Genomic DNA, 24923 nt, shown 5'->3' on the forward strand with positions numbered 1-24923 from the left:
AGCATGATGAGGCCGAAGATCATTGAACAGAGTTAAAGCTTTAGAAAAAGTGGCTGATTCTTCAATGCTCCATGATTCCTCCATCATTAAATGCCTGGGAGAAGCTACACACTTGACAGTGGGTGACCAGAGAGGGGACATGGATACTCCAGGGCAAGGGAGGATGGAGGTTGGCTTTTCTTCATTTGCCTGTGTGAGAGGCTTCACAGCGCATGGACAGTACATGCGATCATCTCCTGTGATGCCCACGTCAGCCCTGAGGGTGGGCAGAGCAGGAGCTGTGGCCTGCACTTCACAGTTGGAAGAAATTCTCTTAAAGGCATGTGACTTTCCAGTCACCACACTGCTGTGTGATGCACCTGGGGCAGAAACGTACCTGAGGCCTCGGGGCCAGAGATGTCTTCACACTCCAGACCTCCAGATCTTGCTCTAGACCCCCCAAAACATGAACTCCCCTGACTCTCAAGACGTCCTGACCCAAGGTCCTGGAATAGATGCCTGAGCCCAGAAAAGAGCTTGGACACAAGACTCGGCCACTGTCTCTTCCTTTCCATCCCAGACCCCAAATAGGATGTGGTTTATCTCAAATGAAGCCCCTTGGAAAGACGAGGGTGATTCAAAACAGGGCAATCCTTTCATAGCAGTGTCACAGTCAGCTGCCATGGGGGCTACACGTTTCCAATGATCAGTTGGCTACAAGGGACCCCTGCAGCCAACTGACCCCTAACTGTATTAGGCTTTGTAACACCCAACTGTATTAGAAAGCAACATTCTAAACTGTCACATGACCGCTCCGCTTCCCTCCACTTGACCAACCCTGGGTGAGCAGCTAATGCCCTTATCTGATAAAGGGCACCTGGGCTGGAGTGTCAGTGGCTTGAGGAACTCAGTTTATAAAGCTTCCCACCTGACTTACTATTGATCTGAGCCACTGTCTGTGCAGCTGGACTAAGGCCTGGCTGAGGATGGGCGGTGGCTGCACTAGCACAGAGTGGACCTTTCTTCCCGTTCATTTCTTCCAAACCAAAGGTCAGCATCTTCAGACTCCTATTTCATCCCAAGCCCTGCAGGGACAAAGCACAGAGTCCCTTCTCCTCTTAGAGAGAACCCTCCAGAACTACAGTCTGGAGACCCAACCCCAGGACTGTCCCTGAGGACCACCCAGGTCCTACTTCTAACCAAATGTCCATTCCTCTAACCTGAGGGCTCTGTCTCTTCTCACCACTCTCCCCAGCAGCACCCTCAACAGTAGGGATCCTGTCCTCATCCCACCACATTTATATCCATATCAAAACCCCAGTCTTTCCTTTACAAAACAAAAATGTGGCACATATACACCATGGAATACTGTGCATCCATAAAAAAGAGTGAGTTTATGTCCTTTGCAGGGTCATAGATAAAGCTGGAAGCCATCATCCTCAGCAAACTAACACAGGAACAGAAAACCAAACACCACATGTTCTCACTCATAAGTGGGAGTGGAACAATAAGAACACATGGACAAAGGGAGGGGAACATCACACACTGGGGCCTGTCAGGGGTAGGGGGCAAGGGGAGGGACAGCATTAGGACAAATACTTAATGCATGTGGGGCTTAAAATCCAGATGACAGGTTGATAGGTGGAGCAAACCACCATGGCACATGTATACCTGTATAATTAACCTGCACATTCTGCACATGTATCCCAAACGCAAAGGAAAATTAAAAAAAACAAACCTTGGAATCAAGATTGCTAATATATTGTGTTGGATTTTGCAACAGTATTCGAAAGAGTTTGACTTTTAATTCACCTTTTTTGTCATGTCTTTTACAGAATTTGCTATCATGATTTTCCCAGTTAGAGCAGTGTGAGCGTGTTCTTGTACATACAAAATTGAAGTTACTTGTATTTAAAATATAGATAGACTCACAGGGAAACAATAAAGATGGACGTTTGCATGATGGAAAGATATTATTTGCATTAGTTTTTAGGTGATGGTTGTTTTACCTGTGGCACATATACGACATGCGCAGACTGCTGCCTTCTTAAACTGTTACCACCACCCAGATGTACATCCCCTAGCAGTCCCTCTGCAGCTAATTTCCAGGCAGTAACCCCAGGACATACCTACTCTGATCATGATCAACACATTTTAAATTTAAACATTATATAAATGCAAACCTGCAGTATGTACTCTTTTGTTTCTGGTTGAAAATTATATGTGAATATGTGAATTTCACCCATGTTCCACGTGATGAAACATTTGTCATTTTGTACTGCTGAGTTGTATATAACATTGTAGCAAGTTGGCACAACTAATTTACACCTCCGTGTTTTTTACGTTCACTCTGCTGTTTCTCATGATAGTTGCTTGAAACAAGGCTTCTGTAAGTCCCCCAGGTGGATACCAACATCCTTGGCTCACACGTCTCTTGGACATAAATGGCAGGAGTGAGACTGTAGGGTCACAGATGCTGGATGACTGTAGTACACACTAGAAAGCCATTTATCAAAATGGTTGAAACTAAGTATGTTCCCAGAGTAAGACGACAGTTAAGTTCCTCCACATCCTCACCACCCTTTGCATTTTTGTCTCTGATAACGTGCCTATTCTGGTGGATGTAAGAGTGAGAAATTAGTTTCAGTGTGTGCTCTGCTAATGACTTGGGATTGAGTGCATTTTCATGTGCTGAACTTGCTGAGGTTTCTAGGATTTTGATAAGTCACATAACCTTATGAGTTCCTGAATGGCTATTTAAGGTGCTTTGTTAGTGGAACAATGGCAAGATATTAGCAAGGACAATCTAGATTTCAGAAAAAAAATAGAAAAAAGATAAAATGGAAATGTCACTAAAAATGGACAAATATCACAAAGCAATTTAGACAAGGCAAAATGTGGATGAATAAAAGTCACATGAACACATGTTCTGATCCACCTGAGGTGAAAGAAACCCCTGTGGAGCCCAGCACGTCTGTGTGGGAGGAGCTGCTTGGAAGAGCAGAGAGCAAATCAAAAAGGTTTGGGGGGAGCAGAATGGGAGTGGTAGGAGCTGCCAGAGCCCCCTCAGCAGGGAAGCCAGGGAGAGGGTTTGGAGATCAGCCAGCCAGGGGCAGGGGCAGGCAAAACCTATAGGTTCCTGTGGATGCCCTAGAATTGTGCAGTCATTTCTGAGTGAGGCATGAAACCAGTTGAGGCATGAGTGTTGAGCAGACAACTAACGTTGCAATTTAAAAAATAAAAATAAATTTCCAGTCAGGCTGTGGAGCTTCAGACGCTCTTACAACTGGGATATTTACAAGGTCAGCCATCCGGCAGGACGTCCCTCAGCACATAGTAACATTAAGTGTGCACCCTCCATGCAGCTAGTCCACTGTGGTTCAGAGATGGAGGGAAATACGCAGGAGGAAGTCCTCACTGGTCACGTGGTATCGGTAGCAACCTGGCCGCTCAGCACAGTGTTTAATCTAAAATGCAGTTTACACAATGCTTACCTGTTGGAAGTAATGGAAATGGTTCATATGCACACATGGATGAATTTGAATGTTTAAGTCTGAGTTTAAATCTTAGAAAAAATAAAAAATAAACCAGATGAGGCCTAAAGAGGAAAAATTATTTGCTTAAGAAATGAAAACACACTATGAATTCTTTAATCTGTAGAGATGATTGGGAAGTTGGAGTGGAACCACGATTTACACTTGAGTTGGTGACTCAGAGATGGAGGAAAACATGATTTGAAATGGTGATAAAGAAAAACATGAAAGAGAGGCCTTTAGGTGGCTGATAATGAGAGTGTTAATAGTGTGAGTAAACTCTGTGCTTCTGGGTCCCAGGAAACACCAACAGATAGAAAGTGCCACACATGCTCTGCTGGCACAGCTGGCAGGATCAAGTGACCTCCCTTCAACCCACGCCCCCCTTTATTTAGGATTCCCGGCTGCCCTGGCCCCCTCTGACATCGTGAGCAGCTTCAGAAAGGAGGATCAGGACAGCCAAGGCTCTCCACCTGAGATGCCCCGGTGTGTCAGAGGCAGGAAGGCTTTGGGGTCTCAGGGCAGTGTGGGACAGTGAGGGACACTCCTGAGATGGCCTCTCCCAGCTAGAAAATAACTCAGAGCCTCCATGGGAATTTAGTCATCAGGGAGCCCACTGGGTAGATTTAGGTGGCAGCACTGACCTGCTAGGACACACCTTCACCCCACCGGGTCAGCTGTAAGAACTCAGGGCAGAGGGGCACAGGAACAGGCAGGTCGCAGCTCTTATTTAAATGCAGTGGCTCTGCTCCCCTGAAGGTTTTGGGAGATGTAAGATGGCTTCGGAAAGCTGAGGCTCCACAGCAGAGTGTCAGGAAGAGGAGTGGCATCTAAACCATACCCAGGGCTCCTCTCTTTACCCTCCTCACTGTACAGAGGAGGGGGCACCTCAACTGGGGACAGGGGATCCACAGTCAGCTCTACTCCACACACCCGGCCTCCTCACTATGCTGATTCTGACCCCCAGTCCCTCCCCTCTGTCCAGTTTAGGGTCTGTGGCCCAGGCAGGGCCAGCTCAGCCACCCTCAGCATCTGAAGGTTCTGAACAAATGTCACAGCTGTCTGCACTGAGGACAGCAGCAACACTGGCAATGCTGACAGCTGAAGCCAACATGACACATTCTTCACATACACACGCTGTAGGCATTTTCTGTCACTCTGAGCTTTGTAAGTCATTTTCTTAAAGGGGACTTTTGCTATGCCAGATAAGTTTCAATATTTATGTAGACAAATGCTTTTTCCTCAAGATCAGTAATTTTGTGTCCTAAAACTACTATATATATATGTGCATGTGTATATATATACACACAACTATATACATAACTGTATACATGTGTATGCACATATATATACAACTGTTTTATATACATACATATGTATATAGTTGTATACATACACATACATATATGTTCATATAAAAAACATTTGGACTGGATCTCAAAGTTCTGTCAAAATGAATGGCTTGATATCCTAGTGCTAAGGGATGGCTTTATTTAAAACATAGTTTCCAGTAGATTCCTTTAAAAATAGTATAGCAGGGATTTCCAGATCACCCCCACTCCCACCTTTTTATAATTTTTGACTATCTTCCAGAGTCTTGAATTCAATGAGGTGAAGGTGGAAGAAAGCGTTTAGAAAGCCAGTGGGTACAGGAGAGCTGGTGTCAGGTGAGGGAGAGTGGGGAGAGATGCTCCTTTAAATGGAAGCCTCTGGAACCCGCAGAAAGCAAGGGTGAGGTGGGCAATCTTCCTACAGAGCTACCAGAGAAAGGCTTTAGACCCAACACTCCTGTTCACAAACACAGGCAGAGGCATGTGTTTTCTTAAAACAACTCTTTCTATATAGAAATAGAAATAATTAAAACGGGAAAATTCTGGTTATTTCAATTATTAACATATAACTTTTGAAACAAACAAAAACTGTACAAGTGGAACTCAAATTGTTAATAATCTGGATCTGATTAATCTGTCAAAACAGCCATAGATGATGCCCCAGCCGTGGATGATGCCCCAGCCGTGGATGATGTCCCAGCCGTGGAAGATGCCCCAGCCGTGGAAGATGCCCCAGCCGTGGAAGATGCACCCAACCGTGGATGATGCCCCAGCCGTGGATGGTGACTCAGCGTGGATGGTGACCCAGCTGTGGAAGGTGACCCAGCTGTGGATGATGCCCCTGATGCCACAGCCGTGGATGATTCAGCCGTAGATGACGACCCAGTTGTGGATGATGCCCCAGGCGTGGATGATGCCCCAGCAGTGGATGATGACCCAGCCGTGGATGATACCCCTGATGCCCCAGCCGTGGATGACGACTCAGCCGTGGATGATGCCCCAGCAGTGGATGATGACCCAGCCGTGGATGATACCCCTGATGCCACAGCTGTGGATGACCCAGCCGTGGATGACGACCCAGCCGTGGATGACGACCCAGCCGTGGATGATGCCCCAGCTGTGGATGATGACCCAGCGTGGATGGTGACCCAGCGTGGATGGTGACCCAGCTGTGGAAGGTGACCCAGCTGTGGATGCCCCTGATGCCACAGCCGTGGATGATTCAGCCGTAGATGACGACCCAGTTGTGGATGATGCCCCAGGCGTGGATGATGCCCCAGCAGTGGATGATGACCCAGCCGTGGATGATACCCCTGATGCCACAGCCGTGGATGACGACTCAGCCGTGGATGACGCCCCAGTTGTGAATGATGCCCCAGCAGTGGAAGATGCCCCAGCCATGGATGATGACTCAGCTGTGGATGACGACTCAGCCGTGGATGACGACCCAGTTGTGGATGATGCCCCAGGTGTGGATGATGCCCCAGCTGTGGATGATGACTCAGCGTGGATGGTGACCCAGCTATGGATGATGCCCCTGATGCCACAGCCGTGTATGATTCAGCCGTAGATGACGACCTAGTTGTGGATGATGCCCCAGGCATGGATGATGCCCCAGGTGTGGATGATGGCCAGCAGTGGATGATGACCCAGCGTGGATGATGACCCAGCCGTGGATGATGACTCAGTGTGGATGGTGACCCAGCTGTGGAAGGTGACCCAGCTGTGGATGATGCCCCTGATGCCACAGCCGTGGATGATTCAGCCGTAGATGACGACCCAGTTGTGGATGATGCCCCAGGCGTGGATGATGCCCCAGCAGTGGATAACCCAGCCGTGGATGATACCCCTGATGCCACAGCCGTGGATGACGACTCAGCCGTGGATGACGACCCAGTTGTGAATGATGCCCCAGCAGTGGAAGATGCCCCAGCCATGGATGATGACTCAGCCGTGGATGACGACTCAGCCGTGGATGACGACCCAGTTGTGGATGATGCCCCAGGTGTGGATGATGCCCCAGCTGTGGATGATGACTCAGCATGGATGGTGACCCAGCTATGGATGATGCCCCTGATGCCACAGCCGTGTATGATTCAGCCGTAGATGACGACCTAGTTGTGGATGATGCCCCAGGCGTGGATGATGGCCAGCAGTGGATGATGACCCAGTGTGGATGATGACCCAGCCATGGATGATGCCCCAGGTGTGGATGATGACTCAGTGTGGATGGTGACCCAGCTGTGGAAGGTGACCCAGCTGTGGATGATGCCCCCGATGCCACAGCCGTGGATGATTCAGCCGTAGATGACGACCCAGTTGTGGATGATGCCCCAGGCGTGGATGATGCCCCAGCAGTGGATGATGACTCAGCGTGGATGGTGACTCAGCGTGGATGGTGACCCAGCGTGGATGGTGACCCAGCTGTGGAAGGTGACCCAGCTGTGGATGCCCCTGATGCCACAGCCGTGGATGATTCAGCCGTAGATGACGACCTAGTTGTGGATGATGCCCCAGGCGTGGATGATGCCCCAGCTGTGGATGATGGCCAGCAGTGGATGATGACCCAGCGTGGATGATGACCCAGCCGTGGATGATGCCCCAGGTGTGGATGATGACTCAGTGTGGATGGTGACCCAGCTGTGGATGATGCCCCCAATGCCACAGCCATGGATGATTAAGCCGTAGATGACGACCCAGTTGTGGATGATGCCCCAGGCGTGGATGATGCCCCAGCTGTGGATGATGGCCAGCAGTGGATGATGACCCAGCGTGGATGATGACCCAGCCGTGGATGATGCCCCAGGTGTGGATGATGACTCAGTGTGGATGGTGACCCAGCTGTGGATGATGCCCCCAATGCCACAGCCATGGATGATTAAGCCGTAGATGACGACCCAGTTGTGGACGATGCCCCAGCAGTGGATGATGACTCACTGTGGATGATGACCTAGCTGTGGATGATGCCCCTGATGCCCCAGCCATGGATGATGACTCAGCTGTGGATGAAGCCCCAGCCGTGGATGAAAGCCGACAGTTGGTTTTCAAGAAAAGTCTAGTCCACAAGTCATTGATGAGATTTATCAAGAAAAGAGGGAAATTACAAAATTAGTATCAGAAATTAATAGGAAGACATAACCACAGAGAGAGCAGAGTTTACAAAACAATGAGTGGACATTATGAATACATAACTCGTTTTAAAGCAACGTTTTGTTTCACTTGGGCTGGTGGCCATATGCTGCAGTAGCTGGCCAATAGTGAGAGGGCTCCTCATGGAGGAGGCTTGGGTTGAGGCTGAGGATCTTTAACCTGCATGCACAAGAGAGTTGCCACGAGGGGGTGGAAACCAGGCTACCAACCAAGTGCTACAGAGTTCCTACCTGTCCCTCTCCTCACCATTTTCAGCTGGCCGGGTTTGAGCATTTTAGGACTTGGGAAGGTAATATTACTAAATCTACTAAAAGACATCACCAATGCTTACGTGCTTCGCTCAGCTGCTGAGCAAATTAAGTTCACAACTGAAGTGGGTCGCACTGGCCCGTGTGGTCCCCTAGTCCTCTTAGAATTTGTGAGCTTGGGGCCTACTGGAGGGTGGACGGTGGGAGGAGGGGGGGGAGATCAGGAAAATAACTGGTATTAGGCTTAATATGTGGATGATGAAATAACCTGTACATGACGAAGAGCATGCCAATAGTTGCCAGTGTCAGCACTCGCCCACACTCCTGGGTTTGTGTTTTCACTTTTTCATTCAGAAACTTGGGAGCCGGGGCCACCACTTGGCCCTTCAGGTTCTCCACCTGAGCAGTGAGGATAATAAACCAGACCCAAGGATGGCTCTAGTGAGGGTGGAGGAATCACTGTACAGAGTAGAGTGGGGCTGGATTTTATTTTTTAGAAGTGGACACTGGCGAATGAGCTGTGTAAATGGGAAATCTCTCCTGAGAAAACACACAGACTCACCTACACAGAAGCACACACATTCACATCACATGATGTAGCCTCACACAAGACACCACCAATCCTCAAGCACCCAACTCAGTACCACCCAAAAGGGAGCACAGCTGCTGCCTCAAAATTTGGCCATGATTTTTCCCTGGGGAACTCAGGTTTTTAAAAAACACTTTCACTATGCTTATTCCTGTCATGATCCCAGAATCAGGGTGGCACTTCACATTGAAACCAGCTTTTTTTTTCTTGACAATAATTCCAGAATACTTACCAGACTCATACGTCAGAGGGAACGCCGGCACTACCTGCAACGCAGAAACAAAGTTTTATGAGGGGCACGTCGTGCTGTGGATTGTTTGCACAAGGTTCTGTTTCTCTCAATGAATACTGAAAACCTGATCAGAAACTTAGTCAACTGCTACAGTAATCAAAACAGCATGGTACTGGTACAGAAATAGAGATGTAGACCAATGGAACAGAACAGCTTCATTGGACAGGACAGAATGGGTGGCCACAGAGGCCTGGGATATATTTTATGTCCCCAAAACACAGCAGTGAGAACACTTCATGGCGTGCTGATGCTTACTGAATGGTACAACTGAGGACTGGGTGATTCTGTTTGATTGTATCTGTTCTTATTCCAAGAGGCTCAACAACATGCTCTATGGAAGCATGATCCTTCAAATGCACTCATCTATCCTTTCAGTAATTTTTCACTCCCTCAGCCAAGAGCTTCTCCATCTGGATTTCTGCAACACCAATCTCAAACCCATAAAGCAATGGGTAACAGCAACCCCACTAAGCTAACACGCCCAGCTGTGGAAGCAAACTTCACTTTATGGCAAGTCTACTTCACCACTACAGGCAGTGCAGCATGTTAGTTTACAGATTAGCCATTGGTGTTAGAGAGATCCAGCTGTGAGTGTGTCTCGTGAATAATTCACTTAACTGAGACTCACATTCCTCATCTGTATAATGAATAGAACCAAACTAATTATGCCTCAAAGTGATTGTAATGCTTCAACGAAGCAACATAGAGAAGTGACCACATAGTATCCAAGACTGAAATGTGTATCAGTTATCCTTTTCCTTTTAATAACTTAAGCAGCTGTTATTAAGTACAGTCATGTGGCATAGTGACATTTTGATCAATGATTACTTACATGGCTGGGGTCAGACGGGCGTACACAAACCTATTGGCCTGCATCATTAGATTAAAACAAAATTTTTGGTTAAAAATTTTAAGTAAGATGCTATACAAATGAAAGACTAACCACAGTGATGGAATTTTTGGGGGGAGATAAAACTAAGAGTTCACAAGGATTTGGAGAAATGTCTCCTCACATATGCTGCTACAGGAGTATGAATTAGCATCACCATTTTGAAAAATATTTGGCACTATTCATGACAATAAAAGATATGTTCCCTTCTAATAATCTACTTCACAGAAATGAGTGCCAGTATTATTCCAAAACCATTGACAAAAATACTCAAAGCAACATTACTTCTCACAGCCATAATTATTTAAAGAAAATTCTATGTCAATCAACAGTAGAGTGGATAAACTGTAATACGTGACTACAGTGGAATGGTATGCAACAAGGAAATGGAAGAACTACAGTTACACTTGCGAACATGAATGAATTTCAGATCAAAATGTGAGCGAAAAAGCCAGACACCGAGAAACACATATTGACTTATTCTATGTATAATAGTCCAAACCTGGAGAGGTCTAAACAAGTCATTAGCAGCCAGAGCGGGTCCCTTAAGGAAGAAGATGATTAAAGGAGGAGGGAAATTTCAGGGAGGAACCAGGGATGTCTGCACTTGTGCCATCTCAACCTCTCAGATGTCAGGGTCCCAAAAGAGGGTGCTGGCAATACTTAGGTGGTTCAAAGGTCTCATGAAGAAAAGCAAATGACAGACAGCAGCAAACTCAGTTCTTTAATGAAGTGCCCTGGACTGGATAGAGGGTGCCCACTTAGTTTTGTATCTTATTATGTAAAATGAGGATCCTCCAAAGATAAAAATGTCATCCATATCATGGACAGAATTATGTGCTATCAGCACATTTTATCATATGGAGTTTCCTGCACAGTGAAGTTAAGGTCCAGAACTTAACTTATAAATATCAACTTAGAGAACAATAGAAGCTTAATTTTTGAAGATAGGAAATAGTGTAATGCCATCTTCTGTGGGAAGGAACTCTTGGTTTCCCCAAAAATTAAGAGAACAGGAGAGAAAGAAGCCTCATCTCAGAATCTGTGGTAGGGGTGGGAAGTGGAGGCTACAAATGTGCTCAAGGTCAAACTTCTCCCCTGCCTTCCCAGGAGACTGGAGATGGTACCACCAGTGAGCCCAGAGTGAATATTCACTCTGCCATCCACCCCTGGGAGATCCCTTTAAACCCACAGAGAGGACAGAAACATAAACGTGCTATAACAAGTCTTTAAAGTTTAGAGGGAGATTATCAATTTCCCCTTGGCACACAGCAGAATTTTTTCTGTAAGTTCAAGTTAAATGCCTCTGAGAGATCTTCCCACAGATTCCTTCCTTTCATTACAGATGACACTCAATGCCCAGCCCTACATCCCTTGTGCATAATCCCAAGGAATGCTGATTAATCCAAACCAAAGGTTTTGATGTTTCGCTGGGCAGAAAAGAGAAGGTGTACTGCAAAGATCATCTCTAATGAACACAGCACCCTCCTAGCCCAGAGAGACAGTTCCTACCTTTATGACAACAAACTTTGAAAAGAACAAACCAAACCTCACACACATTTTCATTTTCTTTCTGATTTCATACTTCCTTCTTCAGCCCCTCAGGCAGCAGGGATAACCTGAAAGCTCTTGGGAACCCTTTCCCATTAGGTCCTACCTGGAAAGTAGTTCCCTACCTTGGGGGTCGTCTTCATTGCGTCTGAAGATGCTCTCCAGAATCCAGTCTTTAGAAACAAAAACATCAGGACAAGTCATTAGAAAGAGTGACTCACCCACTCCTCTTCCTCCAGCTGAACCCACGCTGCCTCACACATCATTCCCTGGTCTTTGCTCTGGGTAGATAAACCTTCCTACAGCCTCTCTGGCTGGAGTTCTATATTGGCAAAATCACCTTCTCTCAGGAGACCCCCAATCCTCCTTCCCAGTGGGATCCCAGAATCAGGTTTCTATACACTCAAGCAGCACTTTGGTCCCTCATGAAGTGAGTTACTTCACGGTACTTACTCCTCACTCTCTCCTGGAATGTTTTCTGCAATTATACAAAAGAAAACATTATGAGGATGAGATTCTGCGGTGCCCTTCACATAGAGCTGTTATTCCCTTGGCAGGGGTAGAAAACCAGAAGTGGTACAGTGGCTGAGCCATAGGTCAACATCCCCAAAACCATGAGGATGCTTATGGAAAAATAAGATCTTTATTCACAGAATTCACCTTTAAAGTTGATTTAATGGGCAAACATACAATGCTTAATCCAAGGAGGAAAACATGTTGAGGAAAGTGCCTCTGCATTACAGCCGATGACGGATGCTGTCATTTGAAAACCTCCCAGTGTATTGCGTGTTAGTTGGGAAGACACTCCCACTGAATTTCACCCCCACAAAGAGAATTGCATATACTGTACATAATGTACATTTTCAGATTTTCATATCCAAATTAATTGAGAAGAAATCACAAAAGCAAAATTTCTTTAGAAGACAAAGAAAAGGAATCTTACATAGAGGCTTTCCTCCTCCACGTTTTCATCCTCTGTCCAGGAACGGAGTCCGACCGTGCTCGCCTGGTCATCTGAAGACACTGGAAGGACAAGAGGAAAGCTCAGCACCCTGGTGGTTGGTGGCTGTGAGTTACTCAGGGAGCTTTGCTGGATGTGGGGTATGGAGGTGAGTGATTATCAAGCACGGACTGAGTTGCTTCTGGGCCGTCCCCCTGGGTGGAAGAGGGCTGGCAAGGGAGGGCAGCAGGAAACAGATGAGACATGGAGGTCTCCGCCTCATACTAGAGGAATCATGCAGCAACACAAAAGAGTCAACCGAAAATGGAAACTCAAATGCACACTAAGGTTCAATGGAAGACTGTCTTTCTGCCTCTCACATGTTTTGAAGCTCTTTTAAACAAACAGCATATTCAAGACTGACAGTACTCTAGGACCCAATCATGCTGGTGCTAGATTTAGCATCAGTTTTAAAGATGCGTAATAAAAACCTGGGTCTACCCAGCCCCTTATCTGAACCCAGACACTTTGTTCTATTGATTTCAGGTTTTTAAACTCTTTCAACCAATTGACAATCAGAAAATCTTGAAATCCTCCTTATGACCTGGAGCCCCTACCTTCTCCCACTTTCTGTTGTCCTGTCTTTCTAAATGGAAGAAATTTACATCTTGCATGTATTAACTGATGTCTTATGTCTTCCTAAAACATGTAAAAACCAAACTATAGCCCCATCACCTTGGACATAAGTACTCAGGACCTCCTGGAGCTGTGTCACCAGCATGTCCTTAACCTTGGCAAATTAAACTTCTAAATTGAGACCGGTTTTCGATAACTTTTTGGTTTGCAATGTGTAATCACGGTGGGGTTTATTTTTTAGAAGAGGACACTAGGGATTTATTGTGTCAAACAGAAATAACAATATTTGTTTATATGATTTATGTCCCCAGAACATTTTTCTATTTATGGATTCACATAAAGGGAAATGGTTGTCACATAAATGGCTGTCACTGCAATTCGGTTTTTTAGAATTTTCAATCCTTGAATAAAAGCTAAGTTGAACAGACAAATGAATTCAATTCTAGGCAAAACAGTCTATTGTAGTTATGTACTAAACTTTTGTTATAGTCGATGATGGAAGAATTGGAAATATTGACATTATATTCGATAAAACAACCAGTGTTAATCACACGATATTTTCTTCTTCAGTCCACCTTTCCTTTGTCATGCATGTGTAGTAATTGCCTATGGAGGATACCTATCTTTGTACTCGCCAGTCCATTGAGCATAGTGTATTTCAGGAAGGGAGACATGGGCTGGATGCTGATGTGTTTTAACTCTGCAGTGCAGAGCTGCAGTGAGTGTGGTGAACTAGTAACCCAATGCTTTTTTGCTGTCTTAATTGTCATTGTGTCTAATGAATGTAGCTTGCAGGATCTGATCATTTCTCAGTCTCATGGTGATAAAGAGTTTTCAACTATCTCAAAAATATCTCATTCATCTTATTTGTTTGGGGCCAACTGCTGAGGAATGTCCCCAGCACTGAAAGGAGTTTCTCAATATTTCTAAGTACTGCTTCCTAATATTCAGAACTTGCATTTGACCCTGTTGTCAGAGGCATGTGGGGCAGCTCTGTATTATTCACACCAATGACTCTAAGCCACGTGACTGCTGCAGCCATCTTGGAATCATAGACAGTGTTTGGGATCTCTGTAGACTCATGTAAATCTAGGACTTGCATGTGTGAGGGAACCAACTTATGGCTACCTGTGATGGTAGGGTTGAGAGCCATCCTCCTCAGGGTAGTAACTGCAGTTCAACAATTCATTATCAATTCAGCTTTAGAGCTATATCCCTAGGTTCATATATTGCCTCCTTCCTTTAGGGGCTTAGAAGCATGGGCACATTCATTAGCCCTTTGGTTTCTCCATCCAAGGAGTGTGTGGATAGTAAACAATCACTGTTTAGGTGAGGTCTGTAGTGAGGATTGAATGGGTTTATTAAAATAAATTGTGTATTGTAGACTTTCAGAATGGTAAATTAAAAAAGAACTGACTTGCTTGATATCTCAAAGCTTAACAAGTTCCAGAGCTGCATGCAAACCCAAGAGATAAGCTCCCAAGTCAGGGGTGATGCCATAATGCACAACTGCTCTGTCCAAAAATAGTCATTTCAACTTAACTCTAACCTTGGGACAAAAGAATGAGATACGAGTGTCAAAAATGCTTTTTGTGACATCGTGATTCCACACAGTAGCTACTTCTGAAAAAAAGAAACAATTTATGTGCATGTTGTCTACAAAATGAGCCAGTGACCTGATGACAGATCAACAGATACCTGGTCAAATGGAATGAACACAAGTTTACTTGGGGAGGAGAATTATCTACCATAATGGAAGGTTCTAAGCATGTGATATCATATCCTGTATGATTTCTTTCTCTTAAATGAGAAGTGGCTCAAACTGAGGCTGTCGCCAAGTTATGGAGATGACCATAGCTTAGCCTTGGAAAAGTGCTCTGGATAGTGTCACGGGAGACCTGATTTGTGCATTCCTTCCGAGGAGGGTAACAGGTTGGGTGAAAGCGTATTATTGATATCTCTGTACATAGGGAATTTTGAATAATCCACAAAAGTATGTTTAAAACTATGTTTTGGTAGGTAAACTGGCCTAGACACAGATATTATCAGTATGTATTTGGGAAAACTTGTGATACGAGTAGAAGCAAGACGCTCTCAAATACTGTGAACTAAACATACATTTAGGCTGATGAAAGGAGGGAAGCCATGGGAATAGCAACATTAGGTTTCTTTCTTGTGCATTTTCCTTCACATTTCCACATTCCAGATTCACTTCAGATTCTGAAGGCTAGAGTTTAAAAGATAATTAATGGTGGAAAGACAGAAGCACAAGAGACGTTCCTATATTCTTCCAGTCAACACGAAGAAGTTAGGTATGCAGAATCCAATCAGAAATACTGCATTTTACTCTATGGAAAAATAATAAATATGCAATAGCATGAACAAAGTATTAAAACTATAAGTTATGGAATAAGTAGGCAAAGTATTTCTTGAACAACCTTACTACACCAATTGGAAGGACACCATTCAGTAGGTGAATATGCATAGACCTTCACAGCAACAATATACTTGAGAAGAGAAGTATGAAGCTGAGAACTTCTTTAACATTCTGCATATGGAAAATCGGAGATAGTCTACAAGAATGCTATTCATGCTAATAAATTCATCAAAACTGCAGAGTACAAGGTTAACACTCAAACGGCAGTTGTGTTAATATGCACTCAATATAAACAATCCAATAGTAAGATTACAAATGTAATTCCATGGATAATAACCTCTGAAATCATTAGATACTTAGAAATAAATCTAACCAATGAGATGAAATACTCGTAACCTGGTAGGAACAGAATGTGACTGAAAGGAAGTAGAGAAGGTACAAATAAATGAAAAGGCATCCCGTATTCACAGACAGGAAGACAAAACCTGACTAATACACACTACTACAAAATGATCCAAAGACGCACATCAACTACTATCAAACTGGTAACAGCCATCTGTGCAGAAATGGAAAAGATAACCCAAAATTTTTTATGAATTCTTATGTCTCAAATAATCATAATAATGTTAAAAAAGAATAGCATTGGAAGATACGCATTCATGAGATTGAAATCTACGAGAGGAAAAGATACAGAAATTCTGACAGCAGGGTCCTAGCATGGGGGCACGCGTAAGTACTGGAGATATGGAATAGAGAAGCCCAAAATTCAATGCATGCATACACAGTCAACTGATCTTCAACAAAGGTGCTGAGAATACACAATGGGAAAAGGAAGGCCTCTTTAACAAATGATGGTAAAACTCCATATTCTAATTTAAATAATGAAATTGAGCAGTGTGCTCAAGGCTGTGCTTATTCCTCCATTTACAAGACACTGGAGCTTTGCAATGAGCCCGGAGCGAATCTTCATCCTGTCCCCCATGCCCAGAGAGAGCCCTTGATATCAGGAGTACACAGCAAGGACAGACAAATGAATGTGCTGCCATGAAACCTAACAGCTCAGAAAGTGAGGATCAGTTTCTCTCAATCATCTGGGCACATTGTGGAAGACTTGTTGTCTCCAGAATTACGTAACTGCTATGACAGAACTGTGTCCCAAACTAAAGGCTTTAACATTTTGCAGTGGCAGAGGCAGAAAAGAGGTATCCTCAGAAAGACCATCTTTAAATAATAAAGCAAGAAGAGGTGATCACAGACAGGGTACTCACACTTCTCACCACTATGACATTAAACTCTGACAAGAACAAACTTTGTCCATGTTTTCTTTTTCTTCTCTTTCTACATGCTCGCTCAGCCTCCCAAGCAGCAGGCAGAAGCTGAAGGCTCCTGGGAACCTGCTTTATTAGATTCCACCTGTAATCTTGTTGCCTACCTTGAAAGGCATCTTCACTGTTGAGATTTTGTAGAATCCACTCTTTAGAACCACCAACATCAGAGTAAGTCAGAGAGAGGTGCACTCACTTCACTTCTACTCCAGCTGAAGCCACGTCGGCTCACACAACATCCCCTGGCTGGTCCTCTGGGTTCACATACATTCATACAGTCCCTCTGATCATAGTTATACACTTGCAAAATTATTTGCTCTCACTAGACCCCCAATATTCTTTAACCGGAACCCAGAATCAGGTTTCTATATATTAAAACCAGCAAGTTTGTTCCTCAGCAAGTGAGCTACTTAAGGGTACATACCATAACCAGGGACTGATGAACTCTGCAATTAAGACAAAAGAAGACACTATGAGGATCAGATTAATTCTTCTGCACTCCCCCCACCCCACAGATCTGTTCGTCTCTTGATGATCTCAGGAAACTAGTTGTAAGACAATGGTTGAGTCAAAGGCCAAGAATCAAACATCCTAGTATAGAGGACACCTGTGGAAAAGACAAGACCTTTTCCCACAGAATTTACCTATGAAGTTGATTTACATTGGCAAATACACAATGCCTAAACCAAAGAGGAAAGCTGGTGTTGAGGAAAATTTCTCTGCATTACAGTTGTTAATGGATGCTGTCATTTAAAAAGATTCTAATACATCACGTATCCGATGGGAAGACACTCCTATTGAATTCCACCACCACAAAGAGAATTGGACATGTCGTACATAATGTGCCTTCTCAGATTATCACAGTTAACAGAAGGAAAGAAATAATTCTTTTTTAATTTTGCTTTCCTTTGAAGTTTAAGTTCCAGGATGCATGTGCAGGACTGTGCAGCTTTATTACATAGGTAAACATGTGCTATGGTGCTTTGCTGCATGTATCAACCCATCCCCTAGGTTTAAGGCCCGCATCCATGAGCTATTTATCCTGATGCTCTCCCTCCCTGATCCCCACCTGACAGGACATTCTTTAGAGGACAGAAAAAGGGGTTCTTACCTCGTCATCATCCTCAGGAGGAGCTGGAGGGAGACAGAATAAAAGTCAGTGCCCTGGTGGCCTAAGACTGAGTAACTCAGGGAGCTTTGCTGGGTGTGGCATATGGAATGTGGAACTGAAGATTCTGAGACCATCTCAGAGAAACAACTATGTTCAAATAGTACCGTGAGGGAGTCTCACCAGATCGCTTTCATCTTAGACAATGCCAAGACCTAATAATACTCTCGCATTCCGAATTCCCAAAACATATTAAACAATCAAAAAGCAAGGCTTAGATGTTTGCTGTGACACAGGCAGGAAAAACTGGTCTCCTGGGAAAAGTAATCATTAAATACCACAGCAAGAAACGATGGTTACAAACGCAGCCCACAAAGCCCATGGACACACACCCTCTCATCTCTATCTTATTAAAATACAACAGGAACAAGTCAGACCTCTACAGCAATTTTTTTTTTTTTTTTGGTTCTGGCTTCATGGCCCCCTTCCTAGGTTCCAAAGCAACAGGTGTAACCCAACTGCTCCCAGAAATACTCCTAGGGTATCATTTTCATTTTTTTGGTTTGTTTGTTTGAGACAGAGTCTTGCTCTGTCACCAGGCACCAGGCTGGAGTGCAGTGGTGGGATCTCCGCTCACTGCAACATCCACCTCCTGGTTTCAAGCAATTCTCCTGCCTCAGTCTCCCGAGTAGCTGGGACTACAGGTGCATGCCACCACGCCCAGCTAATTTTTGTATTTTTAGTAGAGACGGAGTTTCACGATGTTGGCCAGGATGGTCTTATCTCTTGACCTCATGATACGCCCACATCAGACTCCCAAAGTGCTGGGATTACAGATGTGAGCCACTGCGCCCGGCCTAGGGTATCATTTTCTACCTGCAGAAATTGTCCTAATGCAGCTTCCCTCATGGATGGTGTCCACTGGCCAATCTTTAGAGACACAAATCTCAGCAAAAAGTTATTTCAGAGAGTGACTCACCCACCCTCCTACTCCAGGTGAGGTCACACTGGATTACACGAGATCACCCTGAGCTTTCCTCAGTGTTCTCAGACTCTCTCTAGGCTCTGTGGAGCCAGAGGTCTTCAACAAGGCATTGTTCACACTTTCCAGCCTTCAAGTGAGAAAGAGGAGCTGAAGGAATCACCTTTCCATTTTTCCTTCCACTGACCCATTATAGGTCTCACCTCCAATCCCACAACCCTGAGATCCCAACCTTGATGTGCACGCTTTCAGTGAGATGAGTCCAACAATCAGACCCTGGGCCAGGCTCACAGCAGACATGCAAGACAGCATTCTGTGGGGATGGAAATGCTCTCTGCTGTATGGCTGCTGGGCCATTGCATGGTGGCTGTTGTGATGAGGTTTTGAAATTTCATTGTATATATTTGTTTATTTAACTATAAAGAGGCATGTATATGACTGAGAAGCACACTAGATGGGACAGCTCCAGAGATCCAGACATGAGGAAGACCTGACTCCCCTCTCCTGGTGTTTTTTGCAGAATCATTTGCTGCAAACGATTTACGGTCACTTCCTGGGCATCTGCACAAGGGCCCGTCACTGTGTGGGGCTGGGATATGACAGTGAGGACAATATCCAGATCCAGAGGGATTCCAGCAGGGACACGCTTGCACCCAGTGGAAGAGCATGGCCCTGCACACCCTGCTAGACTAGATCAGAGCAGCAGGAGCAGAGGGGTGGGGGCGTCTCACTGTCCTCAGAAGATCACCCGCATCTCCAGGGACCCTGACTCAGAAGCTGGGCAGGCTCCAGGATGAGTGTGTGGCTCAACAGGCTGGACAGGCTGAGAAGAAAACCTTTCCACACCTGCACTAGAGCTCATCCCAGGGTTGTGTTCATTAAAACATCCATGGAGTCTAACGTGTCCATCCCAGGACTGAGCTCTGGGGTAAGGACAAATGAGGAAGACACAGTCACTGCCCTGCTAGTAAATACCCATAGCCCGGGTTCCTCTACTCACCTGTGGGAAGACTCAGACTTTGAGACGGAGAATTTTAAACCATCTCCAAAGTAAGTGGAAACTGAGATGTTATGGATTGCACAGAAGAGTTGCAAGGATGACCTGGACTCTGGGATCAGTCCCTATTCCTTTGCTGAGATCACCCTGCACTGGAACTCATGTCCCTCCCAACCTGCCCTGCTACTTCGCAGTACTGCAGCTGCCCAGGCCAAGAGCTGGGGGACTCTGTTCAGTTGAAAAGCATTTCTGGGCCAGAAGTCCCGTGGCCAACAGGATCTACTGAAGAATCATTCCTCAGGAGACTTCCAGAAGAAGTGAAAAATAAAAACTTGTCTGTCTCAGCCCCAGGAAGAACAGGCCTGGAACCTCTCTGTATCTGGCCTGACCCTGAGGTCCATTTCTACTGACTCATGTCCTGTCTGCTCTGTGTCAGAAAAATGGGGACCTGACTCCTGTTCTGCTCCTCTCCGCAATTTCTGCTGATGTCATTGCCATCATCACACAAAGAGATGGAGAAGACATGGGTCAGGAAGGAAGCTCCTTTCTCAAGGCATTTAGGGTGATGTTCACATCAAGCTTTCGATAGAGAGGAAGGCCAAGTCCTACTCACTCCTCCCCAGAAGTGGTCGCATATCCTGCCTGGGCCCTGGTGATGATGCTGAACTGATGCCCCTAACATTGCAACCTTGACAGTCTCTTTTAACAATGTCCCAAATGTTCTCATTTTGTTTCCCTCTGATCCTCTAAATCATGTTCCCCTTCAGGTCTAGCACGAGGCTCTCTCTTGCTCTCTCCCATGGAGCCCACTGAGCAGGTGTCCATGAATTCTGAGAACCTCAATGTTGGTAACACTGACATTTTCCTTGACTCACAAACAGCAGCGCCCCTGCAGAACCACTGGGAAGCTTCGTCTAGAGATTAAAAATGTCTAGGACAATCTGGTCATGAGAAAATGACTTCTGGGGTGAACAAGTGACACTACCCAGTCAGTTTCATTCTTTGTTCCATTGGAAAAATACTGAAACATACAGGACAATCAAATTTTACCGAAAAGCAACGCATTTCCACAGAATGCATGCTCCAAAAAAACCCCTCAAACCACCATGTGGTCCACTTGATATTCATCATGACTTAAAGCAGCTACCTTGGCTCTCTGTGTGTGACGGTTTTCAGAAGGAAACAAAAACCTATTTCAACGGTAGCATCAATAGGACATGATGGAGATTCTCCTGTCTCAGAGCCGAGTTCTTCTGTTTCTCACAGCACGCCCCAGATCCTCACACCTATTAAGAACCTGAAGCCAGGGAGGTTCTCCAGACAAAAGCAAGCAAGAAAATCCCCCAACTCATCACTTAGATTTCTCATTAGGAAGAAAGTGGTATTAGAATATGTACAATGTTAGAGATGGGAACCACACACACTGGGGCCTGCTGGGGGAGAGGTGGGAGGGAGAGCATCAGAATAAAGAGCTAACGTATGCGGGGCTTAATACACAGGGGATGGGTTGACAAGTGCAGCAAACCATGCCACACTTTTACCTATGTAACAAACCTGCACATCCTGCACATGTAACGCAGATACTAAAATCAAATTTAAATTAAAAAAGAAATTACCAGAGTAGGCAAATCTAGAGACACAGAAAGTAGATTAGTGGTTGCCTAGGGCCAGGGGTGTGGGGCTTGGGAAAAAAGAGAAGTAACTACTAACGGCTATGGGGTTTCTCTGAGGGGAAATGAAAAGATTCTAAACTTAGATTGTGACAATGCCTGCACAAGCCTGTAAATATAGTAAAAACACTACATCACCCATTTTAAGTAAGTGAATTGTTTTGCACGTCAACTGTGTGTCAATAAAGCAGTTTAAAGGAAAAAGAATACTTACAGTAGTCATTTGGGGCTATCACGCTGCTCTGCAACAACAGAAAAAAACACAAAATATCATAAGCATCAGATCTTGCTGGGTGCTGTTGGTGCAGGTCATTTCACTTGATGACATTAGAAAACCACAGGTGACTGGTCCCCAAATAAAGCATAGAACATGAATGTGGAAAAGCCAGTGGGGTGTTTTGGAATATTTAGCGAGTGTCCATGTCAGCTGGAAATTACAAAATAACTTTGCAAGAAGGAAAGGGTGCTACTGAGAAATACGCTCACAACCAGTTTATAACTTATGCCACCTTTTGACTGACATCATCAATCAAGTCTCAGTTGGTCATAAACGCCAGCGACTGGTCGCTAGAGTCCATGACAACCAAGGTCTGATTCAAAAAAGCAATTAAAAATGATATTCACTTGATATTCTAGAAGTCTCAGAAAAAAATATTTCTCTTCAAGACAAAGAAATGCATGTTACCAGGTCAGAGGACACCTCGTACTCTTCAAAATCTCCTACTGTGAGGTCCTGTACGACCTCAACAGGACCTAAGAGAACACAGAGTGACAGTCAGTGCATTGGTGCTGCTGAGGAATCTCACAAGGAGCTGTGGGGAATGTGGACGGGGGCTGCAGTGTGTGGAGCTGGGCGGTTGACAAGCATGGACTGAGCTCCTACTGGACCATTCTCCTTGGTGATCAAGGAAGGCAAAGGAGAGGGGCAGAAAGAAATGAAAGAGCCTTGACTTCCTAGCTAGGGCAACCTCATCAATGTGAAATCGTCATTTGAAGAACCGGTTAATACAGAAAGGCAGTACACTATAGAAACAGGAGGTAGATTAGGGCTGCCTAGAACCAAGGATGTGGGGGTTGGAGAAAACAGAGGAGTCACTACTAATGGGGTTTTCTAAGGGGGAATCAAGAGCTTCTAAAATTTATTGCAACAATGGCTGAACAATCCTGTAAATAGAATAAAAACACTGAATCACCTACTTTAAATGGGTGAATTGGTTTGCACATCAACTACGTCTCAGTAACTGTTTAAAAGAAAAAGAATACGTACGGTGGTGATACTGGGCCGCAGGCTCCTCCTGCAATAAGAGAAAAAGAAACACCATGAGGATTACATCATGCTGGGTCCTGTTGGCACAGGTCTTGTATTCACTTGGTCACATTAGAAAACCAGATGGCAGGCTGGGCGCGGTGGCTCACGCGTGTAATCCCAGCACGTTAGGAGGCCAAGGCAGACAGATCATGAGGTCAAGAGATTGAGACCATCCTGGCCAACATGGTGAAACCTCGTCTCTACTAAAAACTACAAAAAAGCTGGGTGCGGTGGTGCCCAGAGCCTGTAGTCCCAGCTGCTCGGGAGGCTGAGGCAGGAGAATTGCTTCAATGCTGTAGGTAGATGCTGCAGTGATGTGACATCACACCACTGCACTGTAGCCTGGTGACACAGAGACTCTGCCTCACAAACAAAACTGAACTCAACAAAACAAAAAACCATATATCAAACAGTGATGAAGTCACAGCCCCAAATGAAGCATAAGGGATACTTGCAGAAAATGCACTGGGTTTGGAATATTTAGCAAGTGTCTATGCTGGCTGCGAAATACAAAATTAGTTTTCATGAGGAAAATGTTGCCACTGAGAAATACACACACAACCAGATTGTAACTCATGCCATCTTTTGACTGACATCGTCAATCAGGCCTCAGTTGGTCACAAACTCCAGTGACTGGTCGCTAGAGTCCATGACAACCGAGGTCTGATTCACAATGGCAGTCAAAAATGATATTCACTTGATATTCTAGAAGACCCAGAAAAAAACATGTCTCCTAAAGACAGAAATGCATCTCACCAGGTCAGAGGGCTTCTCGTCCTCTTCCAAATCTTCTATTATGAGGTCCTGTACGACCTCAACAGGACCTAAGAGAACACAGAGTGACAGTCAGTGCATTGGTGCTGCTGAGGAATCTCACAAGGAGCTGTGGGGAATGTGGACGGGGGCTGCAGTGTGTGGAGCTGGGCGGTTGACAAGCATGGACTGAGCTGCTGGGGAAGGCAATGGAGAGGGGCAGAATGAAATGAAAGAGCCTTGGCTTCCTAGCTAGGGCAACCTCATCAATGTGAAATCGTCATTTGAAGAACCGGTTAATACAGAAAGGCAGTGTACTATAGAAACAGAAGTAGATTAGGGCTGCCTGGAACCAGGGGTGTGGGGATTGGGGAAAACAGAGGAGTCACTACTAATGGCGTTTTCTGAGGGGCAATCAAGAGTTTCTAAAATTACATTGTAACAATGGTTGCACAACCCTGTAAATAGAGTAAAAACACTGAATCACCTACTTTAAATGGGTGAATTGGTTTGCACATCAACTACGTCTCAGTAACTGTTTAAAAGAAAAAGAATACGTACGGTGGTGATACTGGGCCGCAGGCTCCTCCTGCAATAAGAGAAAAAGAAACACCATGAGGATTACATCATGCTGGGTCCTGTTGGCACAGGTCTTGTATTCACTTGGTCACATTAGAAAACCAGATGGCAGGCTGGGCGCGGTGGCTCACGCGTGTAATCCCAGCACGTTAGGAGGCCAAGGCAGACAGATCATGAGGTCAAGAGATTGAGACCATCCTGGCCAACATGGTGAAACCTCGTCTCTACTAAAAACTACAAAAAAGCTGGGTGCGGTGGTGCCCAGAGCCTGTAGTCCCAGCTGCTCGGGAGGCTGAGGCAGGAGAATTGCTTCAATGCTGTAGGTAGATGCTGCAGTGATGTGACATCACACCACTGCACTGTAGCCTGGTGACACAGAGACTCTGCCTCACAAACAAAACTGAACTCAACAAAACAAAAAACCATATATCAAACAGTGATGAAGTCACAGCCCCAAATGAAGCATAGGGGATACTTGCAGAAAATGCACTGGGTTTGGAATATTTAGCAAGTGTCTATGCTGGCTGCGAAATACAAAATTAGTTTTCATGAAGAAAATGTTGCCACTGAGAAATACACACACAACCAGATTGTAACTCATGCCATCTTTTGACTGACATCGTCAATCAGGCCTCAGTTGGTCACAAACTCCAGTGACTGGTCGCTAGAGTCCATGACAACCGAG

General features: G+C 45.1%; 2 long non-coding RNA genes across 3 annotated transcripts; both read right to left on the reverse strand.

The window, feature by feature from the left end:
* Positions 1 to 11319: 11319 nt before the first annotated feature.
* LOC135272199 (uncharacterized) lies at positions 11320 to 21840 on the reverse strand. Of its 2 annotated transcripts, XR_010340292.1 has the most exons (6): positions 21812 to 21840; positions 17952 to 17974; positions 17265 to 17286; positions 12506 to 12585; positions 12016 to 12040; positions 11320 to 11735 (listed from the first exon to the last, which is right to left on the reverse strand). It is a non-coding gene; the product is annotated as an uncharacterized LOC135272199 (long non-coding RNA). The 2 variants fall into 2 exon arrangements; XR_010340291.1 differs by lacking the exon at positions 21812 to 21840 and having other exon boundaries at positions 17952 to 18125.
* A 442-nt stretch (positions 21841 to 22282) lies between these two features.
* LOC135272200 (uncharacterized) lies at positions 22283 to 24315 on the reverse strand. Its single transcript, XR_010340293.1, has 4 exons — positions 24221 to 24315; positions 23663 to 23730; positions 22865 to 22892; positions 22283 to 22350 (listed from the first exon to the last, which is right to left on the reverse strand). It is a non-coding gene; the product is annotated as an uncharacterized LOC135272200 (long non-coding RNA).
* Between the last annotated feature and the right edge of the window lie 608 nt (positions 24316 to 24923).

This window comes from Aotus nancymaae, unplaced genomic scaffold (assembly GCF_030222135.1).
Source record: "Aotus nancymaae isolate 86718 unplaced genomic scaffold, 86718_ANA_hifiasm-v0.15.2.pri h1tg000108l, whole genome shotgun sequence".
In the NCBI taxonomy this organism is placed as follows: domain Eukaryota; kingdom Metazoa; phylum Chordata; class Mammalia; order Primates; family Aotidae; genus Aotus; species Aotus nancymaae.